Raw genomic sequence first — 20227 nt, 5'->3', positions numbered from 1 at the left:
GAAGACGAATTCTTATCGTGTGGAGAATTTTTACCGGTATATCGCAAATGATAAGATATCGCCCATCCCTATAAGCAAAGCACGCTGAGTGGACTGAGCGCGCGGCGGCGCACATGCGCGAGCTTGTCGTTTTTTTTTTTTTTCTGTACCCAATATTTAAAAAATTTACAAATACTATAAAAATATCGGTATCGGTACTCGGTATCGGCAAGTACAAAAAATAAAAGTATTGGTATCGGGCGAGTACTGGAAAAAGTGGTATCGGTGCATCCCTAGTCTGAACCACGGTACATTACATTTGAGCACCACCATGAGTACTAGCACCAGATGTTTACTGCAGCAGTAGGTAATTAGAATGAGAAGACACAAATTTCACTGTAATATAGGCATTCACTTAAGTATTTGTTCCTTTGTGAATTTGCCATAATAATATCACAATGACATTTGCCTGCCACAAATGCATGGCAAGATATGCTTCAAGACATGCATTTTATCTTTGAAGACGGCAGCTATGACAAATGCAGTAAACTACATTATATAACATACTATGTATGTCTGACCAGGAGTATGCAAATGAAAGTGAATTGGAAAGACGCCATCCCCACTGTGAAACATGGTTATGGCAGCATCATGCTGTGCATCCCCACGTCTCTGCATCAGGCCCCGGAGGGCTCGTGAGGTGGATGGGTGAAATAAATGTAGCAAAACACAGGGAAACACACTGGAGAAAAAACCTGATGGAGTCTGCAAAACACCTGCGACTTGGAAGAAGATTTGTTATCCAGCAAGACAATGACCCAAAGCATAAAGCCAGTGCTACACAGGGATGGCTTAAAAACAACAATGTTAATATCCTGGAGTGGCCCATCCACAGTCCAGATCTCAAGCCAACTGAGAATTTATGAGCGGGCTTGAATAAAAGCCTCTCCACTCATGATCTCCATGCAACCAGACAAATCCAGAATAGTTTTACAAAGAAGAATTGGGGGAAAAATTATAATGGCCAGATGTAGGGCTGTGCAAAAAATCAAATCGGCAATGAATCGCCTGCAATTTTGAACGTGATTTTGTGTAGCTTGTCAGTGATCTACAGCTCTGTGTAGTAAATGCCGCTCCATCTGAAAGCACGTGCTGGAGATTTACTACTAATCACCAGAAGCGGCTTTACTGACGAGATGCGCATGAAAATCGCATTCGATTTTTTGCACAGCCCTAGCCAGATGTGCAAACAGATAGGAAGGTGCAGCATAACTCAAGGCTGGTGTTCATGTGGACTTAGGTGGAGTTAGGTGCACGCCAAACAAACTGAATTCTATCAAAAATGGACTGAGACCTGCCCCCAAATCTCCTGTGAAAGCTTCTTAAAATTAATGACTTTATTAGCACCCTGACAACAAAAGAATTTCTTAAAGTTTCCTACATGCTGCTGTGAGATGCAATACAGCAGCAAATGAAACCTTCACCAGTCCATTACCACAGCCACTCTGCCCTCAGTCCAATGCCACCACATACATAATTCACACTTTTATGCACTTTTCTTGTACAAGGTGTTGGCTTTTTTTTTTTTTTTTTAAACTAAGGCGAGTTTCTGCTGCACAGACATTCTAGTGAAAGAAGCAGTCTTGTCGCTCCTGCGTAATCAATGTACTCTTAATTATCTGGCCATGATTAGTGAGGTGCTTCCCTTTACTGATAATAAGGATGATGATAATGCTGATTATGATGATGACAAAGAAAAACTATTCAATGTAAATGAGCCACTAGTTTGAGTAAGTACGGACATGATTGATTCAAAAGGCTTTGCTTTTAAATACTGTGAATGCTTTTGCAAATAAGCAGCGAATTTCGCGAGCGACAACCAATGGGAGTGAAGTCAGTGGAGAGCACGTGATTCATCTGCTGTAGTGGAGTGTTACGGGGGTAACTAGGCAACCAGTAGTGGGAACGCCCACTAGCGACCTCAATTGCCAGCCACAAGCGACAAGCAGCGAAAAAGTCGCTGGCGGTGTGAACGGGGCTTTAAAGATAAATACCTTTCTGCAGCAGAAAAAAAATACAACTATAATGATGTGATGTCATAAATATGCAAATGTCACAAGACTCTTTTGGACCAAAGCACAAATACAGACACTGGCACTAAATTCCAAACAGCATAAATGATGTCTTCACAGTTGTAAAAGTGCTTAATTCAGCCAAAAAAATAAATTTCTGTCATTAATTACTCATCCTCATGTTGTCTCAAACCTGTATGCCTTTCTGTCTTACGTGGAAATTATGACAGAAGTTAAAAAAGTAAAAGAGAAAACAAATAAATCATACATTTGTTCAGTGGTTTGCTTCAAAAACATTGTTCTTAGAGAACCATTCAAAAGTTTGGGGTTTTTAACCTGTTAAGCCCGCCCACGGGCCGGAAGGGCGTGTTTAGGCGTGTTTGTGCTATTTATTACCTTTGTTTTAAAACAATATTCAATCAACTATCATAAACTATATATCATTTGACAGCTAAAACACTCAAGATCCATGTTCTGAGCTTGTTTTTTAAATCAATACACCAGAGAGGAAAGGGTTAACATAAATGCTGAAGGACCGTCATTTAAACATGTACAAAGTGAACGGCCTATAGTGTATATACCTATAGTTCTGGTCAGCTTGGACTATTCCAAGAAACACCAGCACACATTTCAAGTTAAGAGTCCACTCTTCAAAATGCATCCCACTTTTTAATCCAAAACAACGAAAAAATAGGGGGGAAAACGAAAGATCCTCCTTTGTTATCCATTTTTCCCTTAGTGAATTTCATTCAAAGATATCGTGAGTCACTTTCATGTTCAATTTACCTTGTTTTACTCTGTTGCTTTATTATGACTCCAGAGTAACAAAGGGTCAAGTGTGTAGTTTCAAACAATACCAGGTTTATAAATATAGACCATAGGGTTCAAGAGCTACAGACATTTTTATTTGGGTATGTCGTTTTTCAGAAAATGCTCAAAAATAGGGGCGCACAGTAAGTGGTTAAAAAGAAGTTTCTTACACTCATCAAGGCTGCATTTAGTTTATAAAAAATACAGTAAAACAGTATATTTGTGAATTATTATAACAATTTTAAATAACTGTTTGCTATTTTACTGTCACGTGATCCTTCATAAATCAATCTAATAAGCTGATTTGGTGCTTAAGAAACATTTCTTACCATCAATGTTAAAATCAGTTGTGCTTCTTAATATGTTTGTGGAAACCATAATACATTTTTTTAGGATTTGATGAACAGAAAGTTCAAAAACAACGTACTTGAAATCTTTTGTAATAATGTACAAGTATTTGCCATTTTCGCTCAATTTAATGCATCTTTGCTAAAAGTATTAATTTCTTGCTGTAATAAATTCTTAAAAGTATTAAAATCTTTCTGACCCCAAACTTTTGAATGGCAGTGTACATGTGCTTAGAACTTTCCATTAGCTATCTATGCATAAAGGTAGTAAACGGAGTGTATCTAGCTTGTTCAGGTGTAGAAAAACAGGTCAGGTTTGTCTCTAAAACTACAACAACAACAAAATAAAGAAACAAAAGAAAAAACGTGTATTGTGAGAAAATATTTGAATGCACTCCATAGCCTGTAAAATAAACAGGAAATCATGAGGTTTCACCACACATGACCTCTTTGAATTATATCAGATAATGGTGGAAATTCTGAATCTTGTCATCGCAGCAAACCTGGTCCCCTTGAACAAAGAAATTATTTACTCATAAAATATGCACGGCTCCATGTTCACATGTTTACTTTGGCCACACGTCGCACCTTGCCATGAAGCACTGCGCTGCTACAACAAAGAAATTTGTTCTGCATCTGCTCAGAATAATCCCAGTAATCACAGTGCCGATTCCTCCACAGTTTTGATCCCTAATTGTGGAAAGCCTTATTTCTGACCACACACATCTTGCTCGAGCACTGTGCAAATAGGTGAACGGTCTCCTGCGAGTAATCACTACAAAGTCACCGACCAAGGAGTTGAAAGAGAGTTTAAGATAGCTATCTTTTTCTGGCTAGGTTTGTGTGTATGGGATAAATGTTGTATGTGTGCATGCATGCAGTGATGTTGACATGATTCTGATTGACCGGAAACGTTAAATAAGCATCTCTGCTATGAAAAGGGTCTCCCTCCCTTCTCTCTCTCACCACATGTGAAACCACACAACGTCATGACAACTGCCAAAATAAACCTCAGCATCCTCCAAAAGGAGAGTGCATGTGTGCGCTTCCCTGCCGTGCAACACGTCCATGCAGCGGTGTATTTAATAACATTTTGCAAAATCCCTGAAAGAATGTGCTCAGTGACACCACAGAAATGAATTTCAACTGCCAACAGCTACACCATAACCATCAGAAGATTCTCAGCGATGCCCTAAATTTCTCTCAAGAAGTTTTAAGTTTAAAGTCAAATATTTTGATGAGGAAAAAACGTTACTTGAGCAGAAAAGGCTTTTCTTAACTCCTGCATTTCAGTTAACCCTTTCTAAACGTTTGAAAGAACCAATATTTTCCAGTAGCATTATATACTCTAAAGAGAAAGGAAAAAATGAAATCGCATCATATGACCCCTTTAAGCATTTCTGGTCACATCTTTAACTCTGTAGCTATTAAAGTATGACTCAAAAGCTCTAAAAGGAACAGTTCACCCAAAAATGAAACTTATGTCCAAATCTTTAGGACTTTATATCGTGGAACACCATAAAAGTAGTCCATACAACTAAAACACTACATTCCAAGTCTTCTTAAGCCATACAGTAACTTTTTGTGACGAACAGACTAAAACGTACCTGCCATCAAATGCATTATCTGTCTTTCAAAAACATGCCTTTTTCTTTGAAGGACTGTGGTAACAAATTCATCCTTTGTACCATTTAAATCTTAATATTCTTGTCTCTAGCGTAGTAACTTAGCAAATATAAACAGATAAGCCTCCAAAACAACACGTCAATTGTTTTACACTCATGTAAGGTTAGCTTTAAGCTAAGCAACATAATCATCACTTGAAAATGCTTGCTTACAATCCTACATATGTTATAAACCTGGCTTCCACTCTGATTTCCAAAATGTTTCCAGTCTGACAGAACCTTACTGTAAAGCCTTTACTAGTTCAGTTCATCTTAAATGCCAATTCTCATCACCAAAAACTGCAACAAGCACATGCATGCATTTATGAATTTAACAAATTGAGACAATTTTCCTGACACTACCTGGCAAATTTCCAATCTAATGTCCAGAATGATTTGTAGCTTAACTGAGAAAATATTATTTTAACATTTGGAATCCCAACAAGGTTTATTTGCTAGTTTGAAATGTCACTGGTCATGCATGCATACGTAAACAAACAATCACAGATTGGTACATTTACTTATGATAGTCCAACTTTGATTTGTTGTTAGATGAGCTAGGCCTGTTTCACACTGTATGTGAAAGCAGCAGATATTTCAGCAACAATACTAATAGGCTATTCCCAAGCAATGGCACTGCATATCAGAAGTGTAGGTGTGAGTTGTGTTTCAGCTCTGAACCTATTTTTAAAATGTGTACCACGCTAAACTTAGTGGAAAATACTTTGAAAAAATACTACAATCCTATTTTTAACACAGTCTTTTGAAATACAGGCTTACATAATGCACAAACAGCAACATAACGCACTGGAGCAAACTGCTCACATATTGTTTGAAAAAAGGCATCTGTCTGGGTCAATGCAAGTATAATACAGTGACAGAGACAAACAACACTTTCTTGCAGATATACTGTTGGTGTGAAAGCGGTTGCAGTTACACTGTTGAAACTGTGTGAAACTCAAATTCAAATCACCATAATGTGAGTAAACAGGACTTATAGGACCTCATTTAACAGGCTGGCTTATGATGATATTTACAAACTGATAGCTAAGAGATCAGACACGTACGAACAATATTACATTATGATAAAGGGAGTTTTCCAAAGTCTAATAATGCATTAGGTACGTAATATACACACCCAAAGCAAAGCAAAGCAAATATTACGACCTTCTACCTTCAACTATGCTAAATGTGGGTGTAACACATACAATCACAATACCATGCAGTGAGTTACGTCATCATCACACAAATATTACCATTATACTTCCACAAGCAAATGTATAGAAAAATAAGCTATTGTATCTTACATTTCCCAATCCTTAGTATTACTACTTCTACTCATTCCATGCCATTGTTACTAAGGTGCTCATGGGGGAAATGTTACTAACAATACAAGTAAATGTCAACACTGATAGCACCTGTTGACAACCATTAATGCGAATATGAAATATCGTCTCAGAAATTGACATTCGGTGAAATTTTAGTCGCACGTAACGTTACAGACTTAAAAACAAAGATAGTAGAAAACGTTTCACCATTTTATGTCATGATAACTAATTAAGGGTAAAAACATCTCGCAGTGCAGTTAAAGAGATCAACAATGTCTCTGCAATCACAAGTTATGCAAATACACTGAATTTATATGGATGTGACGGTGCTATTACTATTCTGTTAATACAATATGTCACTTTAAAACCGCTACTGCATGAGAACTGTGGTTACTATGCACAGAGATATGAATCCCCTCATTGCGAATATGAACTTTGCAATGGTTTTTAAGAACGTGTCGTTGCAGTTTCTGTGCTAAAGCTCTGTTTTTATGTAGTTTGATGCTCAGTGTTGATTTATTGCTGTTTTATGTGCATAAACACATCCTTGAAGGCCCTGGCCTGTGATCGCACTGGTATTCCTATTGGCTGAAAATAAAGTCGTAACACGACTGCACGGTGAGCCCATTGGATTCCTCTTTTTCTGCACGAAATAACGTAAAATCTTGTGCCTCACCTTCCAGAAATGCCCTCCGGCTCGATCAGGGGACTCTTGGTTAATTTGGAGCATGCGCCACATTAATTAGGTGAGTAGATCGACACATCTTCATAAATGTTTCTCCACAGCCATTTTTGGGCGAGACCTTAAATCCCAAACGGTGGCTGTTACAAAGTGGAAGTGTGGGATATTTATGATAAACGCAAAATAGTGCACCATAAATTATACATTTTGATACAAAATGAAATACTGTTTGTTATAAAGCGTAATATTTAAGCAAAACACCCTCGATATTTGCTCATAATCCAATGACAAAGTTCCACATCCACCCCTTTTAAGGAAAATGGTACGGCTCAGGCAACACCGGTTTACTTCTGTGAATGCAGCCAATCAGAGACGATTAAAATTTCACTCTCCAATCAGAGCACCGCCTACTTTATGACGAAGGTACTGTCGGCGTTTTTTTTTTTATCAGATTCAAGGAACTGCGGGAAATCTGAGGCAGACGACGTAGTCAGTTGAACAGGGATTATGCCGTAATCTTCTTCATGCATGTAAAGGGGCATTACTCCCAAACAATACCAATGCAATAAGACTAGCGCTATAGGTTTTCAGCGGTGACAGACAGCGCTAGCCTACATATTTAACTACACTAGGCTGTAATTAAACTAGAAACTAGACAAAATGAGTTTGGAACTGCCGAGAGAGTAAAAGTGAAGACACTGTTGTTTATGCAGACACTGCACTGCACTGTATAGGTTAAGTGACATGTCACTAAAAAATGAAAATTATTTTGCTATTCTACTTATTGTGACATACAATGGTTGCTTGGCAGAATGTCCAAGCTTCATTTAGATTTTTTTTAATGATTATGTTTACTATTTTTTATTTATTTTGCTTTTATAGTTTTTGTATTTTTAGCATTTCAAATTTGTATTATACCTATTTGAATGAAAATATGTTAAATTGCTAAAGTAACATGAATTAAGAATTTCTTAGTATTTTATTTATCTTCCTTTTGCTTTAAAAACAACTCCACTCAAAAAAGTTTACATGTCACTTTTTTAATAATGTTATGCCACTGTTTCTTTATTCTAAAATCCTAAAGCTAAAAAAAAATCCAGATTTTGAATTATATTTTAATTCCAGTTTACAATGTGCTGATAAACTCAGAATATGTTCAGAATATTTTTGTTTATCCAGCCACTCCAACCATTTTTTTAGTTTGTCATAGTCACACATTAATGTTGCTGGCAGTATGTGAGAATGTGCATGTACAGTACATGCTCAGAATTTTTTTTCCCAAAAATTGTACAGCTTGTCACGGGCAGTAGGCCTACCCTCAAAGGGACACCTTTGTACCTAAAGGGTGCATGTTAGTACCATAACATGTTATTACCTTAAAGGGGTACATATTACTTCTCCAAGGTACTAAAGAAGGTTCAAAGGTGTCCCTTTAAGGGTACTTCCCCAGTGACAAGTACAATTAGGTAAAAAAGGTAAAATTTTTGCACATTTTTTTTGTAGCGTATGCATAATATGTGTAATTTCCATTTGTTTTAAAAGGTAAAGATATATATTTGATTATTTCTTAGGACAGTGCAAGGGTAGAAAGGAAGCATTAGAAGAGGTGAAAGGGGAACAGGGTTTGGGAAACAACTTGAGTTGGATACTCAAACTTGGGTTGCCCCAAAGCACTGCTAAATAAAAAAGCACTTCCCACATATCTATCTGATACAGGGTGAAACATAAACACGTATGTGCTTAAGATTAAAAAAAGGAATATATTTGAATAAATTACAAATTGGAATTTAGACTCCAAAAGTAACCGTGAAAAGAAGAATTTCATTTGTCAAGAACCATTTTAAATTTAGACAGTTGTATTTATATAGGAGTGGCTCACAGTCACAGCCTTTTCCCTTTTTAAACGCAGTAGGAGGTTAGTTCACTTATGTGAACAACATGTGACCTTGCAAAAAACATTCAGAAAAAGGGAAAAATTCAGAAAAACCTCTCTCCAGCATCTTCAAATTAGTGTTAACCCAGTGTTTTTATTGTGTGCCTTCATATGTCTAGCAAACAGACACATAGCCCAAACAATTTACATGAGCAATAGGAAATTTTGCCTCGTGCATTTTGAGGTGTACTGTATTGTTACTGACTAAACTTCATATAACCTTGATGTACTTGAACCTTAATGTAATTTCAGCAGTTACCTTCATCTTTCTTAGAGTCAGTGCGGGAGAATCTGAGTTCCATAGTTCAAGGCTTAGGCTGGACTATAAACATAGAGAGAATCAATGAAACTCCTTCTGTTGTAAACAATGAAATGGACTCACCCCACCCTCATTTATTCTGTCTCCTTTTCAAGATATTTATCAAATAGCAAAACGAAACACTTGTCCATTCACGCAGAAGTGCATCCAGATGGCAATAACTTGTGTTTACAAAAAGAAAAAGCGTCAGTAAGAAGTCAGATAAAAAGAAAAGGTTCTCTTAAGTTAGTTTGTTTATAGTCTCTCTTTCTTTCCCTCCTCCTTCACTTGTCTCAGGCATATTTGTAATGGTTTATGGATGTCTGTTCTGTAACAGGAGTCATTTGAATGTTTTTGTCTGTGAAATCTGTCATGGTCATTAGAGAAAAGGTGAGTCGGTGAATTGTTCCACTGGGACCTGCAAGTGCGATGACCTGGCTGTTCATCAGCCGTCTAGCATAAAACCGAAAGCTTACGGGATTCTTTTTCACTCAGGTTGATTTCAAGGAAACTTGTGTTTTGGCTTCTTCTGAAAAACTCTAAATGCCACATTGAAAGTGGTAGTGGAGAGCTTCCTCAAATAGTTATTTTGCAGCCTCCAACTTTGCCCTCTGCCGTAGCAGAAGTACACCTGACATAGCTTTTCAGTTATGCATCATCAACCAGGGTTTTTTTCTTGGTTATGTCTTTTGACGTTTGTCTTTAACACCCACAAAGTTGACACTATAGGTCCATGACATGCTAGTCCAATGCATGTAGTGAAAAAACAATGAGTGTCTTTTTATTTATTTGGCATGCTTTCCCTTCGTTTCTTTTCTCTCTATACACATTGTAAGTTATTATGAGTTGAGAGGCTGAGTCTGTAGCTAGTTGCAGCTTTCATGACTGCTAGACCCATATGTCTAAGCGGAAAACAAAACTTAGGAAAGTAATAAGGAGGATGTCCAAATGCCTTCTGTGGAAAAAAAGTCCCTGCACAGAAAGCACCTGGATAATGATTGTTTCTCTCTTTCTTTCTGTTGGTTTCTCTTTTTATTTCTCCTTTTCTCTCAGGTGTATTCACATCTGTACCTAAATGTGAAGGATTCTTCGATATGCAGGGCCTATGTGTGTATGTGCGAGTGTGGGAAGCACATGATTCTTCCTCTCAGACATGCCAGCAAAATGAGCAGAAGAAAGATCTTGGTGTTCCAACATACACAAAATAAATTTTAGCTGTGGTTGTGAGGTGAATTTTTTGACGGAACATTTGGAATGGATGTCCACTAATCTGCGTGACAGACTTAGCTCACCCGTACAACCTGGATGATCCAGAAAAAAAATCCTGTCTCATACATACACACGCACATTAGCGCAATTCAGCTATGGTACTTCTTCCTACACATACATTTTTTCCCCATAAAAGACTCCTGGGCACTCAGATGTTAGATCTTGAGTCACACGTTTTACAATCAACAAAATATTTAAAAGTACATTAATCAATATCTGTTTACACATCTTTGTCATTTTTAGTTAAGCTGTGAACGTTTGATGCAATAATTGAAATACTGCCTTTAAATACTATAATAAGCTTTCAGAAAGAACTAGAGTTTGTGTTTGGTCATGGCACACCAATGATCATGAATTTTGCGCATAAATTGCAACAATTTTCAATGCATATAAGACGTTTTGATAAGATTTCTATCCAATCTGCATTAGGTTTCAAGCAGAATTTGATTGCAGTTTGTGTTCTAAGAAACTGCTGATTCACTGGATGCTTTGTTTTGGGTGTGACCAAATTCTCCTGGGCGTCAGAGCTACAACCCTGTCCAGGGACACTCCAGAGAAGAGGAAGTGAGATCATAATGACTTTGTTCTTGGGAAGACATCTCAATCTTGCCTTCAAAACATTCCATTGTTGGGCCCTTGAGTTTTCCTGGGCTCTTGAATCGTTTTGTCGTCATGGCATTTGTGTTTGCGTTTTCCATGAGCAGCAGTAACTTCAGCACAACGCTGGAGCTTATGAAACAAGTAAACACAGATTTTGTGGCTTTGGATTTTTCTGGATCATGTCACAAACAATCAGCTAATTTTCTGGCCACAGAAATATAAGATTTAGAAATCACTTTTTACTCAAAATTTTCTGCACAGATGTATCTGCCGTACTTGGCTCAGGGAAGACAGCTTTTAGTATAAATGTGCACTTTATGTCCAAAGTTTTTAGTCCCCAATAAAATGTGGCCATTAGTCCATGTCAATAAGCTTTGAGGTTATTTATATGCTGTGTACTTCAAAAAGTTGACAAAACTATTTCTTCTGGAATACAGATATTGATAACTCATCTTGCATTCAAGAGTATATCCAAGTTTTTGCATAGCAGTAGCACATTTAATTATGCTTCTGTGACATATAAAAAAAAAAAATCTGTTGGTTATATTATAAAAGGGGACGGTGAGCCCTTCAGTACATCCCACCCAAACTTCCTGTTTCATGTCAACACAAAACGATGCTCGTCAAGCCATTTCATGAGGTCTTCAAATCAGTTTAGTTTCTGGAAAATGCCTGTTTGAGTTACCTTGATCCTTGATGGTCTGTCCCTAGGTTAAGATTATTACATTTCTGTTTACTGTCATGCTGTAATGGAAGATGGCTAATGCTTCATGCTGAACGCATTCCCAAGGGTCGCTTGAGTTTCTCTGTTTTTTTTTATCTCCATCCATTATGATCACCACACTCTTTTTCTTTTTCTTTCTTTCTTTCTTTCTGCTTAGTCTTTAATACATACCTGTCAGTTTCTACCATAATCCTCCGCTTGTTTTTTTACTCTATCTCTCTCTGTTCCTCCAGTTGCCACCTGTGTTTCTCTTTCATTCCTGTTGCTTTCTGTTCCTCTCCTCTCTCGCCACTTTTAATCACCCGTTTCTTCAACGTGTCTGTGTGTCAAATGAGCCTTACACAAATAACTTTTAGCTGATTTTGCCTCCCTCTTTCTTTTTATGCAGGTTTTCCTGTTTCTTTAGCAGTCCTTTTCATTTCCATTTCTCTTCCTTCCTTTTTCTCTCTCTTTCAATCCTTTAGCCCCCCAACACACATTCACACACCATCTTCTCCCTTCCCCCACACAGCTGGCGCCCTGAGCTGTTAGTCCAGATGGTTAGGAGGGGAGGCAGGGGCTTGTTCTCCATGTAGCCCCACAGCAGGCTCTCTGTCCTGGGCAGCTCTGAGTCGACTCCCCCCTGGACCAACTGGAACTCCCCCCCCCTCCAAATAGCACTGCCAGCATTAATCTCCTAAATGATCCCGCCAGGAGGAGGATCAATACTCATTTACAGAGACGCGGCCTGATCCCTTAATGTAGAGCAGTGAGGATAGCTTTCTACTCCCCCACTCATGTTGCTGTCTCTCCTTCTATCTTGTCTCGTCCTTTCGCACTCTTTCTTCCTGTCTTCATGGCCCATTCCTTCTCTTCCTCTTTAGCCCAGTGAAAGGAAAAGGTAAATGGGATTGGAATAGGTAACAGGTGAAGAAATGGATGTACAGTGGAAAAATGACCAGATAAATTGCTTGTAATATGAGGTCAGTCGCTTTAATGAAAAATAAAACCTCTGTTGATGAAGTCACCACACCGCTCCCGTTAAACTGCCACCCTCAGCATGCCCAGTGGATTGAAACCAGCAGCTCTTGGATGTTGGGTTTTAATTTTGTCCTGCTGGGTGGTCCCGTCACCAGTAACTGGGAATAGAGGCTTACTGGCTTTCAGACTTCTATTTTAATAGCATAGTGATATTTGCAGTAGCATTATTTTTATTCTTTGTTTTCCATCGTTGCAAGAAAATATGACTTCATGTCGAAATGGCAGCATCCAAGAAAAATGGGAATAGACCGGACTTTCCACAGAATAATGGCCCCGTCTTTTTCCAGTCGGTTAGCACCAGCAGAGAGAGAGCGCGTGTGTGGTTTTCAAAACGCCTCATCATTGATCTCTGATGAAGCCTGCCCTTCACTGAAATGCTTTTCTCCTTTTTCTTTTTCCCTTAGCCAGGGACCGTCTGTTTTTCACCTTCACTTTGTTTTTGAGCTTGCCCGCCGGTCTGCCTGCTGGACCATAGTGGCACCTGGAGCCAACTCAGCTGGACAGCTGCTCTGGTCGCTGGCACACTGGGAGAATATAACTAGTGCCTGGTCAAAGACAAGCTAAACCATGAAATAATATTTTACCATTTCTCTATTCCAAGTCCTCACTAACTCAGCATATTTTCAGAGATTTCTTTCAGGACAGGAGCACGTACCAGTGAAATTCCCAATGAAAGTTCAGAAGGATGATGTTCGTTTAATCCCACCAGAAGCCGCTTACCTCACTTCTTCCAAAAAATGTATTTCGCCAACTCTACCTCAGCTCCCAGTTATTGCAATGGTTATGGCCAGTAGGGGAACATAGCTCAAACCCCTTCATTATGGACAGCCAAACCTGTCCGCCCTTTTCCACATAGCTCTTTTCCATTATATGTTCATGCAGTATGTGAATAAATACTGTATATACAGGAAGGCAGAGAGCCGAATGCTAACTCTCTTAACGAGATTCTATGGACATTAATGCTATTATTATCTGTTACTCTGTAAAACCTCTGCACAGCCACAGAGCACTTTGTCCTGTTGAATAATTCACTTTCAGCAGCCATATAGGCAGAGTGAACTGGCTTAATGATGAAGGGACAGGCACCTTACTCAGCTCTGTCTGTTGTCTGTTTGATGAAGTGAAAGAGGCCATGGGTTGGAGAGGGTTAGACAGATGACAGGGAGGGTATTTGAGGCTACTACCAGGGGCATTTCTAAACTAATGTTGGGTTTTTCTCCGCAAAGATTCCGTTATGTATTTAGAGGATATTGCTTTCAACACAGAGCTTGTCTTCTCTCTAAACATTCAAAATGAAATTGCTCTGTCATTTGTCTCCTAACCATTGTTTAATTTCCCTTTCCACTTCCTGTTCTCATGACCATAGCTCACCTGTAGAGTGTTTGCAGATTTGATTAAACATAGATGGCTTTGGAATGTTTAAGAAGGTCATAGTTCCTTTAGACCTCATTATCTGGGTTCATTTTATGAAAACAGTTTTCCTAGTATGATCATACTGTAGTTGAAATGCAAGATGAGAACACACAGGATGTTAGAAGGATCAGTCTTTAAAAATGGCAATTCTGTCATTATACCCAACCTCATGTTGTTTCAAACCCGTTGGACTTTATTTCTACTGAGGAGCGCAAAAAGTTACTCATTAGAGTTCATGAGAAAAGTAATGAATTGTTGAAGAAATTATTCATAATGGTCTATTTATTTCCCTTTATTAATCTAAAAATAAATCAGTTGATCTGCTTCTTTGAATCAGACTATCAATTGATCTGATTTATTGAATCTTAAATGAATCAGTTGATTTGATGTTCAGTTGATTTACTCATAAACTCAAAATAGTTATTTTCTGTTACAATTACTCATTACAAGTATCAAAAGGCAGTAGAACCCATTATAACCAGTAATATTAATTATAATAACCCATTATAATATAGTAATAATAATGTCTACACTGGATGTGACATGACAAGTCACCTGCAGTAAACAGATCGACCAATTTTCTTTTAATTAATCTTCTGACACAAAGAACAATTGGATATGGAACATTCGCTTTGATTTACAAACTATTGCGATGCAACAACACTCGTTTCCAGTTTAGACATAGTGTTAGAGTTCATGAGAGTTAATTTCACTCAACTGATCTGACTAACTGAATCAAAATTAATCAGTTGGTCTAATTTACTGAATCACAAATGAATCAACTTATATGATTTACTGGGTGCTTCTCAAAGGGAAGGATGCATCCTTGTAAGATTGCATATCTAGACTGCCACGTCATAAAGCTAAAATGTCTACAACCCCAATCTATCTACAATCTCAATTAGGAGTGTCAATGGTCCATTTGAGAGATAGGTGGTGATAATGCACTTATAAGTCTGCGATCCGCCGTAAAGCAAGAAGAAGAAGACGCCTCACGCACCTGCTGTTGAGAACGCGCTCCGGAGGACGCGCCGCCGCTCAGGACAGTTCGAACAGTTCGGACATTGTGTGAATAAGAGGTAAAAAACGATCTAAATCCTGTTCAGTTTCTTGCACAGACCAATCGTTTTTTGTCTTTACACATCAAAACCGTGCCGAGCCGAGCCGTGCCGTGCCGTACTGAGCCGTGCCGTGCCGAGTCGTACCACGCAGTGGAAAAGCGCCAAAAGTCACCTACATTTTGGATGCCCTGGGGTTAAGCAGATAAACATCAAATTTTCATTTTCGGGTGAACTTTCCCTTTAATAGGCTTGTTTGAGATGCGCCTCGCCTCGCCTGAAATGTAGGCGAGAGTAGGCAGCTGCAGTGAGGGGACGAGTGAAATAAGCGCAGGCAAGACGGACAGTTCTGACCTCTGGAAGTGGAGCAGATACCTACGAGATCAAAGACAGATATCGCGTTATTCACACTCATGTGCTGTGTTGCTAATAAACATGATATAATTTCAGTTCTGTTGCCTTTGTATAAAAATAAATATGCTGAAAAAGACACTCAAAGTGCTTGCTATTTAATTCCATACGAAAGACGTATTTATCATTCATTTTTACTTTAATACAAACATGTATTTTAGATTTTTATAGAATTATGACAACAATCACATATCTCAGAGATCGAGCTGTCATAGTGTTTGGGAACATTCATGCATAATTTAGATATATAATCACATGGAACCAGATAAAAAAATTAATCATTTTAGAAGAGAACTCAACATCACAGTTGTCTGAACCAATGAGCATTAAGCTGTGTCGTCAGTCAGTCGTTTCCCATCATGCTTTTGATCAGCGCAGTCGGTGGAGAGCAACTGCGCTTGACTGCACAGTCCGACACAGCCGCCTCGCCGTCGCGAGAGTTTTTTGGCACACGTCAGCATGACATCAGAGCAAGTCGGACGTAACTCGGACACTTTTCTAACCGGCATGCATCTCGCGGTGATCACCGGTGATCGGTTCTGCGCAGATTTCGCTCATCTCAAACAAGCCTAAAGTTCTGGTCATAGTGATTCTTAAGTTAAACACTTGCAGAAGATGAAGATTATCAGAGAATATCACAAAGCCCTTCCCAGCTAACAATTTTTGGTTCTCAGAATGTTCTGGGAACGTTAGTTTTTGGTTCCCAGAACGTTCCCTGTTGGTTAGCCAGGAAAGTTTTCTTAACGTAAATAGAATGTTCCCTTTAGGTTAGGGGAACGTTCCGGGAACCTTCTGGGAACGTTCTCGGTAAGTTCCGGGAACGTTCCCCTAACCTAAAGGGAACGTTCTATTTACGTTCCGAGAACGTTCCCAGAAAGTTCTCTGAATGTTCCCAGAACGTTCTCCTAACCTCTTTACTCCGATACCGTTGCTGTACGTCAGTAATCATCCAGCACTCCCGCGTCCGGTATAGAGTAAGCGGCATAGAAGACGGACGGATATGTACCTCAATAATCAGTACTAAACCATGTCTTGTTTTAAACTATTGTTTAATCATTAAAGATAATCACAGCACATTTAACCATCATAAGGAGCATTAAATGAGATTGAATTATCCGTTCTTTATTAACCGTTCTTAACTACCATGTACCTTATAATAACCCAGATTTTACGCTTCTTAAGCACCAAATAACAATGACTTCAACAAAATATTGGGTTTTAAAAATTTAAATTGTATTTTTCCAGACATTAAAACTGAATAACATTTATTTGACTTTAAGTAGGATAATATTACATTAATTTGCAAAAATAGTTTGTTTATGATTAAAAAATACACATTTCAGCATTAGAATAATCAGAAACATCTGCAAAGTTTTGATTAGTTTACATGGTTATGACAACTAAAGATAACCTGCAGGGAACGTTCTGGGAACGTTCCCTTTAGGTTATAAAAATAAAATTAAAGATAACCTGCAGGGAACGTTCTGGGAAGGTTCTCTTTATGTTATAAAATTAAACCTAAAAATAACCTGCAGGGAACTTTCCCTTTAGGTTATTAAAAAAATAACCTACAGGGAACGTTCCTAGAACGTTCTTATTTGGTTCCCAAAAAATGACCAAATGGGAACCTAATGGGAACGTTAGGGGAACGTTCTGTGTTTGTTGGGTTATGACTTTAGAAAACTTGAAATGAATCACATAGACCAACGCTATCTCACGGCCAATTCATATGTATTTTACGGGGTGGCTAATTCGTATGGATTTGTATGACCTCACACATACGATTTTGTACTTTGCACTTTGGACGCGCGTTCATGACAGTACCAGAAGGTCTTACGGGTTTCGAACAACACAAGGGTGAGTAATTAATGACAGAATTTTCATTTTTGGGTGAACTAACCCTTTAAGTTTAGGGGCGGGGGTTAGGTGTGGTCCTTCGTACGAATTCCTACGAATTTGCCACCTCGTAAAATATGTACGATTTTTCACAAATCGTATGAATTCGTAGTGAGGTCGTACAAATTCGTACGACTTAGCCACCTTGTCAAATATGTGGCATAGACCACTTTTATGATACTTTTATGGTTGTTTTGCATCCATTTTAAAGTTTAGTTTGTTTAGTTGCATGGAAGAGAGTGACTGGTACATAATTTAAATGTTCACTTTTTGTGGAACAAACTAAGTCATACGGATTTGAAATGACATGAAGGTGAGTAAATAATGACAGAATTTTCCATTTTAGGTGAAGTTTTCCAATAGGTGGCACTTTAGGAGCAATGGAGGATGGAATTATTATTTAATTTTACAGTGATATTATGTTGAATATTTTTCTTATAGGCTTGTGTAACAAGCTTTGATTTGCAGGATATCATTGTGATATTATATATGTTTTCCCTCATTCAATGCAGACTGTACACTGCAGATCCATGCTAAGTACACCACACCCAGCTGAGGTCTGATAGAAACCTGATAGTCATCAGGTACAAGAATAGCCCTACCCGCCACTGTAGCACTCGCTTTTGTGACCTGTAACAGAGAACGGCAGACCTTCAGATGGTACCATGTTGGTGCTTCAGCCCAATGTGTCCTTGTGTTCAAAGTCATACAAATGCACTAGCTCATGTTTTGGCTGCTGCATTCTTATTTCTAACGACACTGTATGTACTTGACCAGAGAATTTTTTTTAATTGGCTCTAATGGATAAAACACCTGAAAATCTTTGGGATGCAATTAGGCATTAAACTCATTATCTTAAACATATTTCTCTACATCTAACTTTTCTCTGGCCTTCAATTTCTTTTTAGTTGGTGTCAGTCAGTCTCTCTCTCTGTCTCTCTCTGTCTTTCTCTCTGCCTCTCATGCATTCTCTCCCTAGTCAGAGTCAGAGGAGTAAACATCCCTGGGGAACAGCGAGCTCTTTCTTTGGGTGGAGGACTGAATCATTGCAGTGAGGGTCCCATGATCCTCCATGTGCCTTGAGACACACACTGCATTCCTCCTTCCTACTCAGTCGCACACACGTACACATACTCAAACACAAACACATATTTCATACTTTAAATTAATATGAATATACAGACCCTCCTACTACAACACATATCTAGATATGTTTGTGCCAGTAAACATATGGCAAATAATGTTAGACCTAATGTCACAGGTATTTAGTAAACTGACAAATCTTTTGCCAATCTGAAGAACTGATTAAACATGCACTCTTTAGTGACAGACAATTTTATTTTCAAATAAAACAAAAACTCAGCTACATCAGCCACTGATATCATCAGTCATGTGACATGATGATTAATAATTAAAACATGAATGGCACTACTTTGAAGTTCCAACCATGTTCCTTTGAATTCAGTATGGACTAAATAAAAACAGTTATATATAATTCAAAACTTATGGGGAAAACTGACTGCCATATAAAAGATTTAAAACTGCCTGAATGATCTTGTCAGATACAGCCATTTGAAAGTTTTGGAAATTCTATCTGAAGTTTTATAATTATAAAGTACAGTATATAACAAATAATAGATTGGGGAACAGGAAAATTGTCACAAAGACTGTAAATCAGTACTATGAAGTTGAGTTGCAAAACCTAGTTCAATATAATTTTAAATTAGTATAATATTTGTTAATTGTTAATCTCCAATATTCAATAAACCAATATTGCAATGTCAACATATTTTTGCAATAGCTTTTTGTAAAAATTACAAAAAAATTAAGGTTTTATAATGAAGGCTTTATGGTTAGTGTGCAAGACATTGTTTTTTCCTTATATGTCAGGTCGAGGCTCTTTAACGGCAAGTTTCGACTGTGACAACTTACCCCATACAGACGAACCTGTACTGCTGCATATTGTCACAAAAGGTTAATACGTGTAAACACACTGTATATTATTTTCTGGGAAAACAATGGTAATGTTAGACACTTTTATAATTAAAACACTTTTTTAAAAATAATTAAAACTACATTTTTAGAAAACTTTTTAGTCAGTTTAAACACTATATTTTTTAATTATTATTAAATAATTAAATAAGATTCTATCTTTCCTATGGCTGTTCCAGAGGTCAAATAAGTAAATAATATTTGTACAGATACTGATTTTAATAAAACTACAGCTTATAAATGTTCATTAGAGTAAAAAGTGTCAACTAGCCAGTGCCCCCTGTATAAAAAGTTACTGTCTACTTCTTGCTGCGACTATAGTTCTATGACATGCAATTTTCTGCCTCATCATGCGAGAAAAGTAGCAGCAAAGATTGTGTTATTGTGTGTGCTAGTGCGTGTCGCGCGCGCGCCATAAACAGGTGCACGCGTCAAACTTTCCCCGCCCCCACCCTAACTGTAAAAAAAAATAAAACATATCACGCCCGATTCAGGTTGAATGTTTACCATTGCGCTGTCCAGAGACTCACGCTTCTTTCAAACTGTCAATCAAAACAGATTTTCCTCTCCCTGCACATGGACAGGTTGATCAGTGACCGTTTCAGACAGGCAGCAGCGCCACAATGAGCGCGTGCTGTGAGGGGCGGGAGTTGGCCAGAGACCGGGGTCTGAGCGCCAGAGAGAGAGGTATAGGAGCCAGAAGGTAATGTCGTAAAGCCGAGTGTCGTAAA

The 20227-nt window shown here is 38.2% G+C and overlaps 1 protein-coding gene across 3 annotated transcripts in view; it reads right to left on the bottom strand.

Annotated features, from left to right (window-relative positions):
• The window catches only part of LOC107727313 (zinc finger protein 438-like), a 50968-nt gene extending 43954 nt beyond the window's left edge, over positions 1 to 7014 (bottom strand). For all 3 annotated transcript variants that reach the window (XM_016537154.1, XM_016537148.1, XM_016537149.1), the window contains exon 1: positions 6877 to 7014. The gene's annotated coding sequence lies outside the window, so the exon portion shown is untranslated. The remainder of the gene's footprint in view (positions 1 to 6876) is intronic.
• Positions 7015 to 20227: the final 13213 nt, after the last annotated feature.

Source organism: Sinocyclocheilus rhinocerous, unplaced genomic scaffold, assembly GCF_001515625.1.
Source record: "Sinocyclocheilus rhinocerous isolate Xijiao unplaced genomic scaffold, SAMN03320098_v1.1 scaffold186, whole genome shotgun sequence".
NCBI lineage: Eukaryota > Metazoa > Chordata > Actinopteri > Cypriniformes > Cyprinidae > Sinocyclocheilus > Sinocyclocheilus rhinocerous.
The sequence above is the reverse complement of the archived record's forward strand: the minus strand, read 5'-3'. Positions and strand labels throughout refer to the sequence as shown.